The 24,624-nt window shown below is 40.7% G+C and overlaps 1 protein-coding gene across 1 annotated transcript in view; it reads left to right on the forward strand.

Moving 5' to 3' along the window:
* Nucleotides 1-24,624, forward strand: part of scara5 (scavenger receptor class A, member 5 (putative)) — a 100,836-nt gene that overhangs the window by 17,544 nt on the left and 58,668 nt on the right. The window lies entirely within an intron of this gene.

Raw genomic sequence — 24,624 nt, forward strand, 5'->3', positions numbered from 1 at the left:
GTTGAGTCAAGTGTTGGATCAGGTTGAATAGTGTTAATATCACAGACTGTAGACAAGGTAGTTCATACAGTGTAAATACGTAGACAAAATATACATTTCATGAAACAGTCAGAGTGAAAGAAAGAAAGAAAGAAAGAAAGAAAGAACGAAAGAAAGAAAGAAAGAAAGAAAGAAAGGTGGAAGGAAAGCAGAGTAGCAGTTCACCTTACTGCACACACTGAGAAAGAAAGCATATTGTCCATCTTCTGTTCTCAGCGCTCAGTTATGCAGATGACATCAGCCATTCCTCAAGGCTGAATTGTAATAAAGGACACATGCACGTATGCACACATGACCCACAAAATACAACCTATTTGGGCTAAGGTAACACACTGGGACATGGGCTGAAACTGTACCCACCTCTTAAACTGTCTGTCCTTGTTTAGCATTGCAGTTATCATCTGCTGCACAACCCAAACTTCAGTTATGTAAAAGTGCTGCTGGTGATTTTATCGACTTTTTTCCCTCGACAGTACTATTGCTGTATCTGTTGAAAAGTTCACTTCAGTGCCAGAAGCAGCACAGATCTCTGCGTCTGTTTAATTCAGCTTTACACTGTCCTTGGAGATTTTTTTAATCTTAAACACGAAATTAGATTTTCCTAGTGCAGTGCACGACTGACCCCTGTGCTTCCTGCTGCTAACGCACAGCTCTGTGCATGTGTGACAGGTTTAGACTTGATTGCCACATGTGCTGTTAAGTATGTCACAGCATTTTGGAAGCGTGACAAGCTTGACTTTTTAGACAGCAGTGGCTAGTTCCTTTGTGCTGCATGGTTCCCATACTCCCATTATGTATGGCTGTGGGACTGGATGTCATTATACAATTAGTTTTACATGAGAGCTTCTCAGGGTGATGAAAAAAGCAGCACCACCTTTTTCTGATTTATGAGTTGGCTTAAAAACTAATTTTCTAGGAGATCAAGGCCACAATAATTTGATTCAGTCATACAGGTTTGTGCAGTCTGTGAGTGTTGAACTTTTAGCATCTTTTGACTGTGGATCAAGTCAAAACTAGTTGACTGCCAGAACAGTATAGAAGTGGGGTTTACTATTTAAGTTATACTCGGTTTGGTGTTTGGATTTTGCATTTTTAGCATGTAACTTTTTTGATGCATTTTGGATTGTGACCAGTCTAAACTGTAATAGCAAGTCCTTAACTCTTCTCCAGTGGTACTTAAGTCGTCATGTGTTACATAATGGCCCATGTCCCAGGGCATTCTCATATTTCCAACTTATCAAATAACAACTCTTGGTTGCCCTCAGCGTATGATACAGACATACCAAGGCACCCTTTAGCATTTATTTTTATAAAACACACCAGGCTGTGTCAGAAGCTGACACCCTGAGCCACTGATGTGGTATAAAGAGTGAATAAGTCCGCACAAGGTGGAAGGGAGGGGTGGTGGATGGGTCAAACAAACACAGGACTTTCACCCAGGAGACCGCTGTTAGTGTCTCAGGTGAAACCAAAAGTCAACATTGAGTTATTTTTAATATGTTAGGCTGTATGTCACATTACGTTACATTAGGGGCAGTTTGACAACTTGCTGTCTATCGTCGGGCTGTATAGCTTTGGGTATCCAGCAACTGCTACCACCAGTTTGTCCTCCATTGTTTACCAGCTGTAAACTTGTTGTCATGACCACCACAGAAGGCCCACCTCTCGAATCATCCAACTGGACAATGGAAAAAGAGATGACGAAAGAAGAGATAACGTGGGGCATTTTTCAGCTTTGAGTTGAAGTTTTTTCAACTCTAGGAGTTCAGAGGAACAGAAGTTGACGTCAAAGCCAGCTCACTTACACACTGGTTTTAGAGATTTGAACCATATCATGATGTCATGTTTGTACTAGCTGCTGTTTCAAGGTAGACAACAAGAGTGACTATTGGGCTGAGAAATCATTGGTGGTACATTATGTAATAAAGGAGGGAGAGTCATCACTGACTTACCCACCAAAACATTTCCCTAGCTGTAAAAAAAGAAAAAAAAATGGAAACCACCCAGTCCCACACCAGCTTTACTGACTTCCAAAGCTAGATTAGGAGACACAAACAATGTGTTTCTCCAACGTAACATGTCTCAGTGATTGGCACAAAATAAGTGAAACTGTAATGTGGAAATTTGGATTTGTGAGTTATGGAAATTAGCATTAGCTGTTGTTATTTCATATCAATCGATGTGTGACACAGTGCCGTAATAAATTCCAGTGTCTTCAGAGCTTACACCGCTGCAGTTCCTCCTCCTCCTGGTTCATTTGGAAAAACCCTGGCGTGATGCCACAGTAGCCTTATGGCCAATTCACTCGGTGTTGTGTGTGTGTGTGTGTGTGTGTGTGTGTGTGTGTGTGAATGAGAAAGCTTTGTAGGTTTGTCAGACTCTATGGCTATTACCTTCTACGAACCCCGCTGTGGCCTCCTTGTAAATGTCAGCTCTGTTATTAGAGGAGAGGAAGACAAAAAGAGGCTGATAGAGATGGAAGAGAGCGGAGGAAAGAAGCTGGAAGAGCAGAACAATTTAGGAAGATAGAGTCAGAAAGAAAAGTGACAGACCCAGAGACAGGTTTAAGAGCCGTCTGGCTTCGGACCAGCTGGATCATGGAGGAATGGCTTGCGTTCACTAATCCTAATTTCATTTCAAGACCTCCTCTTCCCAAGCCTCCCACTCACGCCGTAACCACGCGGCTGATGCCAGTATTCCCAGGCACAGAGATGTAGTTAAGAGTTTGGAACTGCTTCAATGTCGTCACAGAGGTATTTGGTTATTTAAGGCTTTTAGATGAAGTTGTTTTAAAAAAGCAATCAAACCGGGCTTTTCAAGCGGCCTCTCTTAAATTAAATGCCAGCCATCCAAAAGCTAAGTGGCTCTAGCGTAACTGCACGGGAGGTCCCTTCGCCACACACACATTGATGTGACGCGAGTGCATGCACAGACACAGTCACAGTCACAGCGGCTGCCAGTTTTCCGTTGTGAACACCAATTCAACTCTGTGTTATCCACATTTGCTTTTTGTTCGAATTCTCACTTGACTTTCAGTTTTTTTCAAGCTCTTACGTTGCCTCCTTTGGCCTTCTCCCAACTTCATGGCCTGGCCAGCGTCTCCAATGCATTCAAACACATCCATATTTCACTGCAAGTAGGATCATGGATCCTCGTATCTGGCTCAAAACATCTGCATTCGTGGCATGTTAAGTTTAATGTAGAATTTTCTGTGTCAGCGCATCTGACCCTAAATCGTAGTTTTGGACAAGTGAAGGCAGGACAGAGATAAACAGAAACAGAGACGGATGAAGGCAAAATGACGGAGGAGGATAAAACAGCCAGATGACTCCTGTTCCATTCATCTTGAGGTTAAGAGCTTCCTTATCAGTCCATTATTTCTACAAGATTATCTCCATGCAGATAGGACAGAGCTTTCACAGCTCTGATAAGGAGACTCAGCAGCAGCACAGAGATTGGTCCATAATTGGAAGGTCACGTGTTCAATTCCCATGATAGCTAGTGTCAAAGCCTTGAGCCAGAACCCAGACTTTTATCATCTCAGAGGCGCCTACTGAGGAAACTTTTGTCTTTGTAGTCACTTGTTTTGGCTGACACAGCTCAAGAGGAGGACCATTGCCTAAGAGGCATGTTTGTTCTTTCTAGCATTAAAGCTGCACTAGACAACTGTGCATGTTGGCCAGCCCAAATGTTGGCATGATGTAACTTTTGAAGACTTTGCTTCCCAGAAACCCTGTGGGCTGACCTGCTTACAGTAAGTACCTAAGTCAGCACAGTTTTTCTCCTGACTCCCTGTTTACAGACTCAGAGCTTTCTCTTGACCTCTCATGAGCCTGGAGCTTATATCACGCACATAATTTACATGCCAAGGTCCGATTGATAACGTTACTGTTATCAAAGTTTTTCTTCTTCAAATCCTGTTAAGTCTTTAAAGTTGTTGAATGGTGAAGTCGTTGATGGCAACAAGTTGCTTCTCCTCCATTTTGTTTGAAGTACTTTTACTTTTACATTATGGTCGTCAGAGGACTTTTGTACAAGTTGACCCTCTCTTAATTTCTCCATTCTGTGATGTTGTGTGACCTTTGTGTCTTGAGTCACAGTAGGAAGTGCCAGGATCCTATTAAGAAGTTCAACTTACAATGAATGGCAGTGTTTGAGTCCATATGTGTGCGCAGGGGATCAGTCTTTTTTTCTTAGTGTGTGGGAGTGATGGTGGGGAGGTCAAGCCATCAAGTTTTTCTAATGGTCCCCATATGTCCTACATAACATTGAAAGTCAGGTAAGGTTAAGATTCAAATAAACAATAATTGGACATCCAGGTTTAGCCTCTGTAAGGGCATATAAGGGCGTATTTCTTCGGATGATGAGTCACTGTGCTGTTTGAGAAGTTTCTGTATTTCACTCATCAGCATATCCTCATACAATGGGATGTATCTTATACGTAAATGCACATACAACTGTTTACAGGACCTCCAACCATTTATCGCCCCAAAATGGTGTTGTCACATTATGTACTTGATGTCAAAGTACGTAGTTGAGGTTCAGGAGAGGAAACATGGTGACAGCATACCTTAAAATAACCCAAAGTTCTCTTGGTTTTGCACGGGACATGAACACCAATCTCATGGGAGGAAAGTCATGTTTTTTTGACCTATCCACCACCCCAACCTGCGTCTTTACATGGACTTTCAGTCTTTGTATTACTTCCTTCTTTAATGTTTAGCACATTGATAACTTGATTGCAGACCTCCTGGTTAAGTGGGTTATGCACTCACTGGCCACTTTATTAGGTACACCTTGCTAGTACAGGGTTGGACCCGCTTTTGCCTTGAAAACAGTTTTAATTCTTGGTGGCATAGATTCAACAAGGTGCTGGAAACATTCCTCAGAGATTTTGGTCCATATTGACATGATAGCATCACACAGTTGCTGCAGATTTGTCAGCTGCACATCCATGATGTGAATCTCCCGTTCCACCACATCCCAAAGGTGCTCTATAGGATTGAGATCTGGTGACTGTGGAGGCCATTGGAGTACAGTGAACTCATTGTCATGTTCAAGAAACCAGTTTGAGATGATTTGAGCTTTGTGACATGGTGCGTTATCCTGCTGGAAGTAGCCATCAGAAGATGGGCACACTGTGGTCATAAAGGGATGGACACAGTCAGTCAATACTCAGGTAATCTGTGGTGTTTAAACCATGCTCAGTTGGTACTAAGGGGCCCAAAGTGTGCCAAGAAAATATCCCCTCACACCATTACACCACCACCACCAGCCTGAACCGTTGATACAAGGCAGGATGGATCCATGCTTTCATGTTGTTTACACCAAACTCTGACCCTACCATCTGAATGTCGCAGCAGAAATCCAGACTCATCAGACCAGGCAACGTTTTTCCAAACTTCTATTGTCCAGTTTTGGTGAGCCTGTGTGAAGTGTAGCCTCAGTTTCCTGTTCTTAGCTGACAGGAGTGGCACCTGGTGTGGTCTTCTGCTGCTGTAGCCCATCTGCGTCAAGGTTCAGCAATATAGCAATTTATTTTAAAAAGTCATACCTTTCTGTGAAGCTTTGAGGAGTCTTCTCCAAAAGTACCTTAATTGTTGCATTCTTTAATGTCTTTTTTAATTCCGTTTTTCTAACAGTCCCTATATGTCCTAGATTAGGTTCAAATTAAAAAAAAAAAAAAAAAAAAGTCAGACAAGTAATAAGGTAAAATGATGTTTTGGCCTGTACACTACAGTAATTTTATTACTTTCAACTATTTTCCATATGAGTGAATAAATGACGAGACAATATTATTTAATAGTCTTCCTGGGTACAAAGGAGAACAGCTGTCTTTTTAAGCATCTCTTTATTGTTCATTCTTAAACACAGTCAAATCAGTAACCATGACCAACTCTCTCTGAAAATACAGAGCTGACACCAAAGCTTGTGATGTGCTCCAGTTCTAGTTGCTTAGATTCTAGGATTGAAAGTGTGAGGCTGATTTTGGTGTCCCACAGAGAGTTCAGTTTTTAATGCTCGAATGAGCTTTATTCTACAGTATCTGGCTGCATTGCAGGAAACCACACCTCCCCTTGGTTGCAGTTGATTGGTCCAAATCACATGCGATACTCTAAAGAGCTGAACTTTTCTCAACGTGTCTAAAAAGAAACCAGATGCAGAGTTTTGTCTAAAGTTGCCGCTTTTCTGTTGTGTCTCCATTAACGTTAATGCCAAAAGAATCAGCAGCAGAATGGAGTGCAAACTCCTTTTTAGAAAGCCCCTAAGCTTTTTCAGATGTTTTTCTTCAAGTACATCCAGAATATTACAAAAGCTTAGTTTGTAGATAAGACACTGTAAAACATGACAGCATAATCAGAAGAGTAGGTGAGAGAGAAGTTGGACTGAATGATATAACAATACAGAAATAGACATTTAATTGCTGTATTAAGTGTTTTCACATGTGGCTATATGCATTAAATTCAGTAACAATAAAAAGCATGTTTTGGTATATTGATTAAACTGTGCAGTGCCTCAGTAACATAGTCCAGCACCCTCAAATAGCCAAAGATGCAGGATGCAAAAACATGATTTTCACTCATGCTGAAAGCTTCATGAACTCTTAACAAAACAGTTGAATTTCCTGTTCCGAAAAGCAGAACCCTTTCTTGGAACAGTTCTCTAACAACAGTGTTCATGTGGCTCTAAATAGGGCCTTTATGTGCACTGAAAGACAACTCCAGAGTCTATTAAATATTCCAGATCAGGAGCATTAAAAGAACCAGACTGGATTATTTCCTCATATTTATTAACAGTTTTTATTTTATACAAGTCCTAGTCATATATCTCTTTAAGAGCCCTCTATACTCAGTGGAGGGCTGAGATGTTTTTGGTTGCATTTTGGCCAGACATTGCAACAAATACCTTAAGCTACATCTGGAGCCAGTTCTCAGGTTGTGTAAAACACCCAACAAACACATATAATAGCCAGAGATTGGCCCTTATATGGCCCTGCAGACAGAGCTTGGACTGATAACTTTCTGGGTGTTCTGGACAGGAGGTTTAAGGAGGATTTACAGTTTTTATATCTGTGTTTGTGAGCTGGGTGGGGAATTAGTAGTCTATTACAAACATTTATCATGGGCACCATCATGCAAAATACGGAATTGCTCTTGTGGGTCAGATTAGTTCGGTGATTTCCATCCACCTTCTGTTTTTACAGTATATCCACAAAATAAAGTCTAGACTAGTATTTTGCAGATATTATTAAGGACATGAGCAGGGCAAGAGAGGACAGGATGATTTTCTTCCCATATGCTGCAGTTCGTACAATGCTGCCTACATGCCTCTCTTCAACTTATACTGTAGGTGCAACTGAGTCATGTTTTCCAGCAAACATGCAGCTTGCAGGTTTGGCACGGTGGTGCTCCGTTCCTCGGCCAGTTAACTGCTGGAAAACATGATGGTGGGTTTGTTATTATTCTTTAAAGCCATGAAATCTCCGAGCTTGAGTTTGTGTCTGTTAGTGATAGGCAACAGGCATGTTATTGCCAAGCAGAAATAGGCAATAGGCCATGAAATGGCTTGGGGTTGTTTTGGTCTCTGGCTTTTGCAGTTACTGGGTTTGACCAAGGGCTTGTTATCGTAATTATTTTGTGTTTTACATCAACTTTTCCTGCTACAGCAAAATTCTATTTGGGCTCTAATGAAAGCAGATTATTTATAGTTCAGTATTTTGTCATCAGCAGGTTTCAGTTAAACATTCTGTGGCTATAGCAACTACGACTGGCAGTGCTCCATTGAGACAAAGTGCATTTAAGTACCGCCCCACCAGATCGCTCCTTTGGAGGAAGGACTTCATCACTCTTCATTGACTTTGCATTGCATGAAGGTGCTTCTCTGTTTTTTCCATCTGAACAACAGAACTGATTCTTGTCTTGCATAGTGACGTGAAACAGCTGTTTATCAGTTTAAAAGACAAACAACCAATGAGCACCGTGGGGGGACCAATTTGGAGTAATGACAACAATTGAAGCACCAAAGACTAGGTAGTGTGGTAGTATGTGGTTGTAGTGATTTAAACACCACTCTCATGGCTGAAATTTACCGGCGGATCCAGCGTATCTGGTGGCTCTGATAACTGTTAAATGGTGTGAAGTCTCTGTCTATTTGGCACACCACAGGCACACTCCAGTGCGCTAATGGTGCGGAACAAATATGGACCACACACACACACACACACACACACACACACACACACAGAAATCAGTTAGAGTGGACTCAATGTCAGACTAAAGATGAAAATGGATATCAGGTTTTATCTTTGTTAGCTTAAATTATGATCTTACCCAGTGATTGGATCAAATGGTTGCAAGTATCAGAAGTATTTCACATCTGGCCATTCAGTGGGATCATTTCTTCAAGATAAGCAAGGTAGGAAGACAGACCAACAAGTTTGGTCAATTTTTCCTCTCTGGTAGACTTCGGGTACTAAAATATTCCTTTGACATGCTGAAATGTTTTTCACGAGTTGTTGACATTTTGTTCTCATTTTAGCCTTTGGTTGCATATTGTGGCAACAACTGTTTTACCCTCTGGTGGATGTGGGTTTTTTTTAGAGTATGACCCATTGTCTTTAAAGATAGTGGGAGTCATGACTTCTGCTCCAGCCTGTCAACCCCAGCGTTCCTGGTTTTCAAAAAAAAAGATCAAAGATTCACGACAAGACAAGTTGAAACTTGCATCTTCACCAATGCAGCTAGACAAGACAGTGTGTCTTTAGCATCAATTCTTTGTCCAACATATGTGTCAACCACTGCAGGGATGTAAATGAGAAGGGCTCAGTGGACACAGAGGGCTGATGACAGAAAATGCCACAGCAAGCGTACATGCCATACACCCTCTGCTGATAGTTTGTAGCTGATTTGACCACCCGACTTTGTTAATATTGGCTGTTTAAACATGTGCCTTACCCTCTAAAACCAGCTGTTGGCGACTTGACAAGCTGAGTTGCAGGCCACACCATCAGCCAGCTTGAATTGAGCTGAAACTGGCTAATTCACACTGCTTCAACTTCTCACTGCAACATTCTAAAACAGTTTGGTGTTGTCGCAGATCTTTGATCTGGACAGGGCTTTAGACAAATCAGCATCAAGTACAGCCCTTCTTGTTAGAAATTTAAACCTCTGTTAATTTTACAAAGTTAAATGATTGCTTTGATAGCACAGAAACAACTACACCCGCCAAATTTACATTCGTGGTTCACTTTGTTTCATCACACCCATATAATTCACCAAAGCTCTCTTCCAAGGATATTTCTTCTAGTTTTTAGCTGTAATCTCAGCTATCTGCTGATCTTTTTCCTGCGGTATCACAAACATGTCTGAACTAACCACAACCCCTCACCTCACTCATGGACTCGTCTCTTCTGTCAAGCCATGACATTTGGCATGCAAAGGTTGGGCTGAGGATCAAAGTTTCACTTGTCCCCTCTCTGTCTCTTATTTCCATTTTATTTGTTTCACATGTTTACTTGTTTCAGCACTTTTAGCAAATTCTTTGTATATATTTTTGGTCCAGCCCTGGATGACAATTTTGGCTGAAGAAGATACTTAATCTTCCATAAAAACCTCAAACCACTGGATATGTGGGACACTGACAAGGCAGAGGACATGGACATACTTGACCATTAGAAAAACAATGACAGGCTAATTTTACCAGAACCACAACCTTTGGATCACTGCAGCTCCTTTGAGGTTATTTAAGAAAGCACACACTCTGTCAAGACATGATACCAGATAAAAAACTGCCTTCAATGTAGACCAGATGTGATGAGCTAAGTTTGTCTGTAGAAAAACTTTCAGAGGGTAAATGTGACACCACAAAGTGCCATTCTTTATGACTTTAAAGAGAAACTTTAAAGGTCTTAAACCACACCCTTATGAAAACAATCAACTTTTTTTTTTTTTGGCTCTGAAGATGAGGTGTTTCTGATCTCGGTCTGTTTATGTTCGACACGGGTGAAATAATCCTTCCCCAAACACACATTGCCTGCAGGAGAGTAAATCATCTATCACAGACTCAGAGCACGTGCCAAAGGGGATGCTTTTTTTTCCAGATACATACATGCAGAGACTCAGAATCTAATATAAACCCTCAATATTGTGTTTTAGAAGTTCAAGATTGAAGGCAAATAAAAACACATGCACTCCAAAAACATTATTTAGAAGCCCTTTTACAGAGATCCCGCCGTAGGGATACAATGAGGACCCTTCATTAGGCCGGCTTTGCTTCATTATACAGAACCAAACAACCAAATCATAACGCCTGTGTATGCCCTGTATATGATTTTAGATAGCAAGCCAGCATTATTGAAGTTAAAGAGGCGTGATGACTCCCCCACCTCATTGTTGCCGCAATTTTGGACATATTCAGTTGCTCTTCTTCTTCTTTGAGTTAGCTGCTAACTGCTGCTGGCTCTTTTTTACATCTCCTGGCAGAAAGTCGTCCTGTCCTGTCCTGCCCGCTGTCATTTTACATAGACATTGATTAAGCGCTGTTAATACCTGCGCTACCAGCTTAAAGGACGACTCTGTCCCCACAGTCTGTGATCATTCCTTTTATAAAGAAAGGTGAGGCAGAATATTGGTGCAACATTCCTGCCTTGACCAGGCAGTCCAAAAGGGGCTTGAGACACAGGAACACACATAAGCCTCTTTTACACTGCCTGTTCAAGGTGGGAATATCATGCCGTTATGCCGCCTTGCCAGGCTGTATATTGCTAAGATACGATTGTGGAATGGGGGAATGGAGTTTCTCACCTTTAATCCATGATGGGAGGTAGTAATAGCACTGAAATGGCTTCTGTATAAACAGGACAGTCTGCAGGGCGGGATCATGGACAGCACAGGTGTAATGTTGTAATGATGTGTTATGTGTGCAGCCCACCACAGGAGGTTAAAAAAGTAGCTGTTAGCAATTAGCAGCTAACTCAAAGGAGAAGAACAGCAGAAGTAAACCAGTCTGCAAATTGGGAAAACAACAAGGTCCGGGAGCTCCTTACCCTCCAAGCAGAGCACAAGTTCAGCCAGCATATAATGTTGTCATGTTGATGACATTGTTGTTGTTTAGAGAGTGCTGCCGACGCAAATGTTATATGACACACAAGAGGCCAAAGCCGTTGTAGAACATGTCATGCCGTCACGCCTCTTTTGATTCTGAAAAGCCGTGAAGCAGTGTATAATCACACCCTGGAGCAGAATGATGGCGCCATCATTTGGTTTTGTGTAAAAATGCAAAGGGGGTATAAAGAAGGGACTTTATAGCAGGCTTAGAGCGTGATCTCTATGTAAAATGGGCTATACAAACAACAGCATAAAAGCACATGAGCATTTGTGCAGAAACACATGCTTATACATATGGTGCACACGCTCTGATGATACACACAGTCATAGTTACAAACAAGTTCACAAACAGCCAAAATCTGCATACCAACATACATGAACACAACACAAAACACACACACACACAGTTATTTCTACACACAGACTCACAAATGCATATATGCACAGCCACAAACCACGTGTATGACTACATGCACATAAACACATACTGTATAGACACATATGTCACATGTACACACAGTCTCGGGGCCCCTTAATTGACTCTGAGGGCACAAAGCCTTTTCTAATGAGTTTCTGTACTGTGGTCATGGTCCCCTCTGTAGGAGAGGGTCTGGAGAGGATCCAGCGTTCCCAATAGGAGTCCCATCATAAGAGGGGCACACACACACACACACACACACACACAGAAACATACAGAGAAAAGTCAGTCCTTTATTCTTCAACAACAGAGGTACCAAAAGTCAGTGGACAGCCTCATTCAGGCAGTCAAAGTCAAACACTGGTCATTAACATGTCAAGACTAATTGGGCTGGACCTCATTCTCTCTCCCTCTCTCTTTCTCCCTCTCTGTCTTTCTGGTGCTCCCTCTGTCCGTCTCCCTCTGTTTTCTCAGTGCTGCAAAGAATTTGTATGTTATCTTGAAGCAGAAAACTTTGTACTCAGTACAGAAATAATGCAATAATTAGATCAAGCGGTATCATGGTGGTTATGTGGTTGCATAACCCTGGATTGATGCATTACAGTTTTATCAAGAACAGCATTTTTTGGTTGTCGTTTTTTTGATCAGTGTCACTGTTGTCATCGTCAGTATGGATCATGGCAAACATTGCTGACAGTAGAGAGCAACAACAACAACATGCCAGATTCTAATAAATCTCTCAAATACTATTTACTGGGAAGTGGATTGTTCATATTTAGCCTAGCTGGCAGCACATTAACTAGTTCACAGTTTGTTTTTTGTGACTTTAAACTTTAGTGATCTTGACTTTTCATGATACAGGCAAACTTTACATGTGTCCAATTGGTTTATAGAAAAAGTAATGTAATTCCCAGCAGCCTCAGCTGCACACTAATAAGCTAAACTTAGATGGTGAACATAGTAAACAATGAACCTGCTAAACATCAGAATGCTTGCATTATCATTGTGAGGATGTTAGCATGCCAAAGTTAGCATTTATTTTAAAGCACCACTGTGCCAAAGTACAGCCTCACAGTGCCACTAGCATGGCCATCTCTTAAGCCCAGTTCAGACAAAAGATTTGCGACAAGACGAAACTGTTTCAGAGAAAAGTTGCAGTGGTGTGAGCTGGCTGGTCTGAGCTCGACTCAAGCCGGCTGTTGGTGTCACCTGCAACTCCGTTGGTCAAATCGCCAGTGGCTGGTTTTAGAAGGTAAAGCATGTCACCTGTTTTTACAACTAGTCAGCTTATTAATATTAAGTCTGCTGGTCAAGTCAAAATGACCGCAGATAGTAAGTTCACTTGCTGTGGCAGTGGCTGAGCCCTCTGGTTCAGTCCTTATGGTTTGCCGTGTCAGATGTTGGGTCGCCGCTGCTGCTTGTTGTATGTGCTTATGCCCTCTCATGCACATATTCTCATTGACTGATTGATGAACCAGTCCACCTGACGCCAGTGATCAGCCCCACCCCTGCCTGCTGCCCTGCACACAATGCACCTGACCCCTGTGCCAGTCACTGCGGGTGCTGGGCCCACAGGGTGGCGGCTTTATGTTATTTATTCTGTCTGAGCCCAACCGGGCCCTATGGCCCAAAGCCCAGCCCCCAGACACTCACTGGCGAGCTCTCCCCAGGTCTGGCTCCAGGTGGGGGCCCCGGTGTCCCTATACCAGGCTAGGTACTCATTTCCTGAATGTGCCGTGCCATTGTGGTCTTTCTGAACTGCTCTTAGTCTGGCCCCTACCCTGGGACCACTTTTGCCATGGGAGAGTTGCTCTCCCTTATAGTCATAAAAACTATCCTAATGCAACAACTAATACTGATCCCCTTGCTTTGAAAAGAAAAAGTTGTAAACATGCAGAGCTACACACATTGAGTTCAGCTTCAAGCCAAACAAGTTAATGAGAAGCAATAAACTGGAACACTGCAGTGTGTAAATAACTCCAGCATAAATAAAAGCAGCAAGCCTCAGTGATGCAGCTCTCCATTAACAGCTACAGTGATTGTTTTTATCTGCAGGGGAGGGGGAGTTAAAGCTTCAGGGATTTTAAGAATTTGATAGCAGGCACCCAAATTAGGTTTTTTGTTTTACTAGCATACTAATTAAGCAACATTAAATTCCAAAGACTGTAGGCAGGGTCCGCTCAAATTATACACACACACGCGTCTAGCTTACTGTGGTGCTGGAGCTCTCTGAACTCCAAAGAAACAAACGGTGCACAATCATTAGAGCTGGTGACTCAGTGCTGAGTGGTTGTTTGCTTTCAACTATGTTTGGTGGGATGACAAGAATTGAACTAATATAACAGTTGTCCTAGATGCAAATAATCTCCTGCGACAGAGAGCCACATGTAGCTCATTACATAACTTTTGAACTTCTATATTTGAAGTATACTCTTTCATTTGCTAGAAAACAATAGATCCTTACAAATTTATAGCATTGGTGTACCTCCAACCAGGCAGGGTATTACTTCATACCAAGTGAATGCGATTGCATTTACGTCACTGTTAGCACGTAGGTTAATTCAACCTTCATACTGTGGGTCAGTGAAGTCATGATGTGTCATCAAATAGAGAAACCAAGATGTACTCTGAAGGGTTCACTTGGGAGGTATAATGGCACTGTTTTCATTCACTGTCTGTTTTGTGTTTCCTTGAGGCCTGACAAATATGTATATTTCCTTCCTCAAATAGAAACCTCCACTGCTCCACATCCTTTTAGCTAGGTTTCAGTCTTCTTCATGGCATTTTGCTGGCACATTGTTTCTTTCTTTGGCACATTATCACCACCTGTTGATCGGAGGAATACTATTAAAACATTGGCAGGAGTGCTCATGTGCAGGCACAAACAAAACGGCGACCAACTCCTTGAAATATTGCTCCATAAGGCAAAACTGCGAAGGTCACATTTAAATGTAAAAGAAAAAAGGTTGTTTTCTAGTTACTGTTGTAAGTAATTTTTATTTTCCTCTAGAGACAGTTTTACATGTAAGAAGAGATTCTTACAAGCATTGAGTGTCTGTAATTTATTATGTCTCAATCATGTAAAAATAACTTTAACTACAGTTTGACAGTGACGGAAAAAGCTTGTTACATTTCATGGCTGAAATGGTCCATGAAATGTTACGTTGTTACTGCTTTGGTTGCATACATGTTACAGTTGTATGTGCTTTATGGTTGCTGTAAACCAGTTGAGTTTGGTGATAAAACTCAGCAGACAATGTAGTGCTTTTCTGAGCAGGCAAAGTAGCAAGTACATTTATATGATGGTAGTGGAGCTCCCTACCCTTCCTTTTAATGTAAAAATACTGTGCTCGGGGCCCCTAACATGGTTTAACATGGTTAACCATGGTTTTCCCACATAAAAAGTAAAAAGAAAAAAAGGCTGGAATCAGATCTGCTCTTTCTACCTTATTGAGAAATTCTGGGTTGTCTGCGCTTGCCACTGCTGCTTGCAGTAGGTTTCATTTGTGCTTTCTCTAGCACTGGCACAGTGCTAAAATAAAGATAGATAGGAGATAGGTCTGATGATGGTAGACTAGAGCTAGGTTGACCTGTCAAAGAGCAGTGTGCATCAAGATGGCTAGCATTAGCGCAAATATTGGAGAGATTCAGCCAAACATGTTACCTCAGTCAGGCGCAGACTCAGATGTGGAGTCTTTCAGTGACTCACAGACATATCAGAATGGTAACTGTTAGCATTATTTATATTGCTTGTTAGCTTTTAGGCTAACTGGCAGTGGCTGACACTGTTTTAATGGTTGTGAAGCATACATTAATATCTTATACAATGGGAGTTTTGGTCGATAGTGGAAGGAAGTTCCAGGGCCTGGTTTTCATCCAAAAACTGCACACTCTACCATGTTTGCTGTCAAAACTTTAACTATGCTAATGCTAACTCTCGCTGTCTTTACTGAAAAGTCTGCTCTGCTCTGAAGGTTTCATGTTTCTTTGCTGGTGTTGTGGCGAAGTCTATTTCCTGTTAATATTTGCTTCCCCTATTAGACAGTGATTGGCTTTCGTATTTCTGATGTACCTAATGTAGCTTTCCTAGTGTATGTTTGAATCTCAGATTTTGGGGAAGTGCACAGACGTCGCCTCCCTCAGTAGTGGACTGTGAAAACACCTCTCTAGTGGCAAACTTTGCACAGATACAGGTCAATATAGTAGAGGACAAAAATTTAAGGGGACATAAACACAAGAAAAACACACATTTGATATTAAGGGAATCAAAGCAGGCTCCTGTTTTGTTGTTTTTCTTTTGTTTTGTTCTTCATTTTTGGTGTTTGATCTCTATTTTATTAATAGAAACTTCTACCTTTAAATCAACCGGTAAAACTAAAGAATAAAAAATGAATAAAATCTTGATGATATGCAGTACATTGTATGGTTATATGGCATTTATTCATCTAAATGCAGGCAGTAAAAGGGACTTAGGACTGCGGTATTACTGTTGAGATTCAGTTGATCCATTTATTGAACGCCTACGCCTACGCACACACACGTCTATTAGGTCTTTCAGCCTGTCACAGCAAGAGCCTCTCTTTGATGTCTGCCACATCAGACAGGGTCCACGCTTAGAAATCAAACAAAAACCCCACCGCCGCCACCGCTGTCACTTCATTCGGACATTCCTTCATCTGAGTTACAGCTGGCTGAACTTCACACACACACACAACCTCCACCAGAGAACAAACACTTTACCATGACTGCAGAGTGCACAGACATTGTTGTTTAACCCTCTATAAAATGATGACGTAAACAAAAAAAATCACTTCTCCCTGCGCAACATCTGCCACGTTCAATTTGCAGTTGAAACATTTCAGCCAGTTTTAATAAACTAAAGTTCAACAGATCTGCTTAGAAGATATGTTTATATTAAATCTAGTGTAATTCTGTGGTTTAACAGTGATGTTTACCGTACGAAGCCACAGCTGCAGAACCGGGCAATGACTAGGCATTAACCCATAACAGTGTGTTGCATGCAGCAGTGTGAGTGTGGTTTCATGACCCCATGCCAAACATGTGGTTTGTATGATAATGTTACCGTTCCCAGTGAAACACAACAAAATAGCTTTAATCACTTTTCTTCTGATGGAGCCATATTACAGAAAATAACCAAACATAAATACATCACTGTCAAATTAATTGTAATACATGTTTATGTTATCTGCAAACCAAAAACCATATTTGCGATGACTGTCAGATTGTATGTGACACCAGTGGGTTACCAAAATTAAGACCACATTTCCCATAAAACCTGTCTTTGCCTTTCCCCTTCCTGGTGTCTTTGTCTTTACTGAAGACATGAAGCTCATATTAGATAACTAGGTTGGCCTTTCACTCATTACACTATCTACAGTGCCAGTACCTCAGACTCTGAAGGCTTTAACTCTGTTTGCTCAAGAAGAACAGCAGACGTGTATCTGTACAGCTAATGAATAAAAGTCATTCTACTTTTAGCTCTGCTTTGGTCTTCACCAGTTTCTAATCCATACCTGGCTATTCATCCTCCTAATGTTCGACTTTATCCACAACTAGTGGCTGACTTTGTCATTTTGGTGCTGTAACATACAGTGATAACCACTTTTTTGTATTGAAAACCAGCACATTCTCACTCTGACCTCGCCACATATCAATGTTTAGTTATGGACTATCCACATTAACATATGACATGCAAGGTACCCAGGGCGCATTTGTTGGTAACATTCTGGGGCGCCATGTCAATGTCTGCCTGTTGCAGGCATTGTCTGTTTCAAAATACACTTCCGTTTTCACAGGAAATATACAGTTTCAATACAGTCTCTTTCAAAATAAATGCACTATGTTGGTACAACACCGCAAATTGACTTTAGGCAACAAGACCATGTGTTTGGGTTTCAGAAAAAAGAACAGGGTTTGGCTTTACATTCAAACGGGAAGTGAACACCAGCCTCCCAGGTGAAAGTCAGTGGTTGTTGGAACCATCTGCCAGCCCTACTCGGACTTATGCCGGCTTAACTTACATTGCTGTCCAGCTGCATTTCCCCTGACGCCCCCAGGCACAGTTAATCAATAATGAAACATGAAAGGATGGCTTTTTTTCATCAGTGTCTGATGCCGGAAGTCACTGACCAAGCACCCTTTTTTGGCAACTTCGAATTGGGATCAGGTTGTGAAAACAGCTGCCAGCTACTGTAAACAGGATTACGAACAACAACACTGAATTGTAAAGTAGATTTTCGTACTATAACACCAAAACAGTGACCTAAACTAGGCTAAAAAGCCCTGCAGTGTTTGAGCAACAATTTGCTGTGAATTCATCATTGCAACTGACTCCTTTGACCATATAGTGTACAACTATACACCATACTATACACATTAATACGAATAATAATGAATAATAATTAATGTGAACTTTTTTCTTCCTTTCCTCAAGATTTTTTGTATCAGCTATAACATGACAGAAAACTATACCAAGAAAGACAAAAGAACAAAACAGCTAACAACTGGGGGTCACACTGGTCTCAAAAACTAGTCATGAAACACCTTATTATACTCATCTGACAACCTCATTTTAAAAATCCTCAAAGAATAGTTGTAAAAATGCAGAACTTCACACAATCAGATATGCCTCAAGCCAAACAAGGTCACGAGAGTTCAAGTCATCCCCATTCAATAAGTCTCCCTCTGGTTCCTAGTCCAGACCCACAATAAAAACAAATCACTTAACAATCAAAGTGCATTCTTTCACTGCAGTTTGACTGCTGGAGCAAAGCAGTGTGTGTTGTTGTGTCTGTTGTGGGTTGTAGTTTGTGTATTGTAGTGTCCGGTATTCGGTTTGATTGTTTTAATGTGGTGATCGACCGTGGTTGATTGCAAAGCTGTTTTCGCCGAGCTGTTTCAGATTCAACACAGACAGGACTGTGAGCAGAAAACAAATCCACTGATGAATAAACTGTGACATTTCTGCCAGCTGTCAAGTTAATCTAAAGTGAACCTCTAACAACATTTTTATCGTCTCATTCAAATGTTTCCATTTGTTGTTTTAGGGTTTAAATTGTACACTGTGTTGTGTCCACGGCTGGGCAAACATTGTCAAAATAAATATAGTCAATGATGCCAAATAAGCAGCTTTCTCAAATAAAGACACTTCTATTCCACAGTTATACAAGATAGATTAAGCTAAAAACTGGTTGAGACTTAAGACAATGAATTAAATCTGCTACAATCAGTATTTTTAAAAGAATTTTGAAAGGCCTAATGTGTAGGATTTAAGGGGTTATACTGGCAGAAATAAAATATAATCATAACTATGTTGTCATTAGTGTATAATCACCTAATACTAAAGCCCTGTTTCCACCAAGCAGTATGGTATGGTATGGTACGGTACGGTTCAGCTCAGTTCGGGACGCTTTTTCTCCGTTTCCACTGTGAAAAGTTGTGGATGGTACCAATGGAACCATTCCATCCCATCTCCATTTTTGGTCACCCCTCTGTTGGGATACCTAGCACACAGATCTGGTACTAAAAGGTGGAGCTGTGAACACTGCAGTCATATGGTGTGGGTCCTCTTCCACAGCGTCTGCCATGCTATTTCTACAGTAGCCCAGAAAGGACAAACCAAACACTAACTGTAGATAGGACCATTCACATTTTTTGCATTTTTGAGTTTTCACATCGGGCTCTGTAGTTTTCCTTCACACAAATGAGAAGATTTACTTGGTTGCAATCTGCAACCTCTCTGCTAGATGCCACTAAATCCTACACACTTCGACCTTTAAATTGCATATATCATCCTGTGTTTTCTAAAATAATGATTCCTAGCTAAATGTAATTAAAAGCAAACTATTTTTAAGGTGTGAAGAGATTGTAATGTAATGTAATGCATAACAGAGGACCCAAGTTTACATATATGAATGTCATTGTTTTATGTGTAATTTTGCAAACATTTGTCATATATGGTGATATACATGGAAAGTAGCAAATATTCTAATTAATATTGTGATACTGATTTCAGCCATATCACTTCTTCTTTTCTATTTTTATTAGTGTTCTTCCTTCGCTGTTTCACGTTCTTATTAACTGCTGCAATAATCCAATTTAATTAATTGAATTTTTATCTCAAACACATTCAATCTTTATTGAGTCTAACTCCGGATATTAATCTAGCCTTTTGCACTCATCCCTTTCAAATGACCTAACGGCTGCCTTTTGATGTGATCTCAAGTAAAGCAAGTTGTTGCCTGTTGGATTTTAAGATCCTGTAATTTCATTCTCCTTCACTGCTGGAAGACGTTCAGGTCTGCAGTTCACAAAAACACCCTTTCTTCTTTATTCCCCTACCTCCTTCCTGCCCCTGGCATCTCCTCAAAGTGAAGTAGGATGTTGGTCAGTCTGGTCTGGTAAAAGGTGGTCGGTAACACTGTGTGTCTCTCACTTACACACAAACACATGAAGACCCAGTGTTGTGACAGATGTGGTGTCCATATCTGACTTTATTATTATTATTTTTATTAGAGGGATATTAAATGGTCTCCATAAAATGTGAGAGACCTGATGTGTGTCCATTACAAAGAATTAGATGGAGTATTGGTTGAAGACACATATGGTAAATTTGCTATTTTTAACTGAGAACCAGCTGTTTGAATGTTTCTCCAGGTTGCTATTTTTCTCACACTCCTCCCAGGTCAGATCATGTTCACCTGTGGCTGGTCGGTTATTAAACCTGCGCTGAATTGGAATCTTATTTTAGAGTTGCATTACATGGTCTGTGAATGTTGTCGTTGTTTCAGCTATTTCACTGAGACAAGTGAAGTTATTCAAGTCCAGGAATCCCATTTAGCGTATTAGATGAATCTGCAATGCACAATGTCCTCCTGAGACCCTGTGTCCTCATATAAGGACATCAGATTTTGGGTTTACTTCCCTTATACTTCATTCTGCTTAACTTAGAGCTGTTGCCCTCATTCGTGGACACATTTTTGTACCATCTAGTGGCAGTCAGAGTACAATATACAAGAATCCATGTAAAAACAAGATGGTAGCCATCTCTACAAAGTCAGTCTGCGGCCAATCCCAACAAAAGAGTGGGCAAGGTCCAAAACCTGATCACACTTTATGGTTGAAACTTGTTTATTTATGACTAATAATGTTTGTAGTTTGATATGGCAACAAATTTGACCAATTTCACAACAGTAACAAGCAATTAGAAAGTACTCATTTGAGGACATTGGGACTTCATTATCAACTTATTTGAGGACATTGGGACTTTATTATCGTTGACAATATTTAGTTTTTAATACTTACTGGGCACTGATTCCAAATAGCTAGGAGAAATTAAAAATGCATACCAAACAAAAGTTCGGGTCTCGGGAGGATATACTCTTCAAGATTAAGTACCAATGCAGGAAGTTGTTTATGTTACCAAGCTAAAATTAGGGGTGTAATACATTCAACTTATTTTTTTCATTTTCCAAAACACACACAAACATACAGTACATATTCGGTTACAGTAAACAACAATTAGAACTTACAAAGCAATATAATTGGTGGAAGAAACAAATGGGTACTAAGATAAACCCAAGGCATCACTAGATGTTTACAGGGATGAGACAACAATGTCTTTACCTCCTCTTCCGTCTTTTCTTTGACATGTTCTTGCTGCTCACAGCTCATGCCCACACTCTGGCCATAACATGCAAGGTTCACAAAAGGTCACAAGCCAACAAAAAGATGAGGTTTTCAGATAAAGATAAAACAAGCACAATTTCCCAGTCTTGATAAGCCCCTAAAATGCCTGCGTTCTGTCTTTCGTCCAGGTTTTAACACCTGATCTCTGCTTTGTTCAGAAGGGTCATTCCAGGTACCCCACAACCAGACATCAACATACGAGAACTGTTTGTTCTGGCTTTTATTGTTTCTGTGTTTGGGTTGGATAACTGGAAGCTCACGGCATGTTTGAAGAAGCCTGATTCCAACAAGATGTTCGGGTTAGAGTCAAGTCAAAACCTTCTCCATGTCAGTCGCTTATCCTTTAAGATTAATGTCTGTGCGGAGGTCAACATCAGAGGAGGAGGAGGCTCTGAAGTTGTGTCACAAATCTATCAGCCACGTCTGACTCCTTCGTGGAGGCTTAGTGATGAAAGAATTGTGAGCAAAGAGGTTTTGCCCCATTATGCTTCTCTGCTGAGGTGTTTTTAGTGGTTATACTGTAAATTGTACAGCGTAGGGGTTGATTAATAGTTGAACATACTAGATGATGGATAAATGGACAAATGTAATCAAAGTAATCATGTTTACATTCTCTCAATCGTTTTGTGTTCATTAGAGAGTAGCAGTTGTGGTGAGGTTTGCAGTGGGACTAGCGTTTCTAGATCACAAAATACAAAGGACAAAGATTAGACTCTTTTCAAACGCTTTTTTTTTTTGCAATCTTTGCAAACACTACCACACACAGAGAAGCTGAAACAGACCAATCAAACATAGTGTGGTCTCTAAATAGCACTGACATTGTTTCAGGAGGTCCTCAGCAGGTCCTCAGATTGTATGCAACCTGATCTGCAACAGCATGAGCTATCATTTAGCCTTCTACATGAAGTATAACAAACAAACAAGAGGAACGCAGTTTCTTGAAAGGCTCTTTTTTGTGGAACTGGATGCATTCAATAAACTTAACTTCAGGGCAGCTGTGGCTCAGGATGGTTAGCGGTTTGATTCATGGCCCTTGCTGTCTACATGTCGAAGTGTCCTCGGGTACTTGTAAGGAGCTCCTTGATTTGGGGGTGAACTGTCCCTTTAAGTCACATAACCTTTTGCAGCTGCGAGGACACAGAATGTCTAATTTGAACTTTACACCTCCGGCCATCTGTGGAGGATTTCTTTCTTCCTTATTGGGATTTATTGAGAATCATCACTGATCTAGGCCTGTAAACCCAAATCACATATGTAAGTATGATATTGAGCTATACTAATAAACCTGGCCTGACAGACTGAATATCACTTATACACATATATACAGTATATATATCCTGTTAGGGGTTGCGGGGAGGCCTAAGCCTATCCCCGCTGACTTTGGGCGAGAGGCGGGGTCCACTTATACATATATGAGTCATTTTAAATGTTCACTGAGTCTGTTTGTAATGGCAGGGTCCTTTAAAGCTAAATGAAGCTGCTTTCTTTCCTTGGTAACGCAAATACACACATACACAATATGCTCGCACACTTCCTATTAAGTAACTTTATTAAAAAGCCCGTGAGAGAGCAGGGGATTAGTAACCATGGGTACGGAGCCTGAAGGCAGAGTACTGCAGGACATTTAACTTGTACAACATTTTTAACACAACACAGAGGCCATGAAGGACGTGTACTTTAAAGTAACAGACAAGGTTAAGAGTAAAGCTATTTACTTACACCCACACTCCATACACCTTTTCCTGTCCTTTCTAAAATTAATGTAGAGTTAGTATAAATGTGTGTAACTAGATTTTTAGATTTAGATTTTTGAAGAAACTAATGATCCAGCCAGGAAATCGTATTGACAGCAGAGAATATCATCATTGCATCACAGGATTAATGTCACTAGTGTATGGAGTTTACGAAACATAACATGAAAGGAAATTATAACACAAGAAAATGTCAAAGAGACGCAATTAAAAGGTGATGATGTAGCTATAAATGTCAGTAAGCAAGTGTAGTAAGTAACACAAATACAACAGTGACTTGAATTAGTGGACGAATGAATGAAGCCACATGGCATATGGTTACACAAATTGTTCCTTGTTGTTTTCAATTATGTGTGTCAGCTTTACCACGCTTTATTGTCCCTTCCAGGGAAATTTCATTTTTGGCAGCTTTAAAATGATGAAAGATTAACAGTATCTGTGTGTAGCGTGCAGTCTGAAATCAAAATTTTCCATTGTCTGGGAGAGGAAATCTTCCATGGGATACAACTCTTTTAACACACATTTATCCACGTCTTACACACACAGACAGTCTCCCAGTGAGACAGACAAGCTGGCTGCACAGTGTCACGGTAAGGGCAGATAGAGAGGACAGAGGGAGGTCTATCAGGGCTGCATTCCTCTGTGGGCGAAGCCAAAGACAACAGGGTGCCTTCTTTTATCTCTCTATCTGCAGCCTGTGTGTTCCTGAGTGTGTGCATGTGTGTGCCCCCTGTTCACATGTGACTTTGAGGGGACTATGACCTGGAACCACTTTGTGGGGACTCACTGACCAAAATGTGCCAGAACCTTAATTCTTTATTAGATGGTAAGACTTGGTTTTAGGTTACAATTACGTGAATTAGGGTTTAGGTTTATCGTAAGTAAGACTAGGAAATTAAGTTGTTCTCACATGTACAGCAAGACAAGGGAAAGATAAAACACCCAACAGAAATACAGATAGTCATTTTTAGATAGCCAAATACAGATCCAATCTTTCCAAGGCTGGATAAACTGCACGTAAAAATATAAATATGCACACACAAAAAACAGAACAAAGGCTTGTTGTTTTTTTAAGCTGATTTATTCATCTAAAAATCCAGCTGACAGACAGATCATGTTAGTTGCACTGCGTCCAGCTGATTAATGGTCTTCTTCTCTATTAATGTTGACAGACAGGTCTGCATTTGTATATTTTATTCAAAGCACTTTAATGTTTGGCACAAACCAAAGGCAAAGAGCCACAATGTAGTGATCAGATCTTCATTCTTTCTTGGGATTGTATTGTCAACACTATATACAGTATGCGCATTGACACGTGTGGAGCTGATGAGATAGACAGACGCATAGCATGTCCAAATTAACTTCCAAGACACGATATGTGGACTCGAAAGTTGTTTTGTTTTTTTTAACAAATCCCTGGTTTATATACATTTGGAACAGGTTCCACTTTAGTATCAGCTCATCATACACAACCTTTCTCCTGCATCTAACATTACAACACTGTGTTCACCATATTGGTCAATGAAATGTAGTCATACATATCAAGCATGTTGTAAACAGTGATATTAGGTAATGTGTTGTTTGCATACTGAAAGTGCTAACC

The sequence above is a fragment of the Epinephelus moara genome, chromosome 12, assembly GCF_006386435.1.
Source record: "Epinephelus moara isolate mb chromosome 12, YSFRI_EMoa_1.0, whole genome shotgun sequence".
Classification (NCBI taxonomy): domain Eukaryota; kingdom Metazoa; phylum Chordata; class Actinopteri; order Perciformes; family Serranidae; genus Epinephelus; species Epinephelus moara.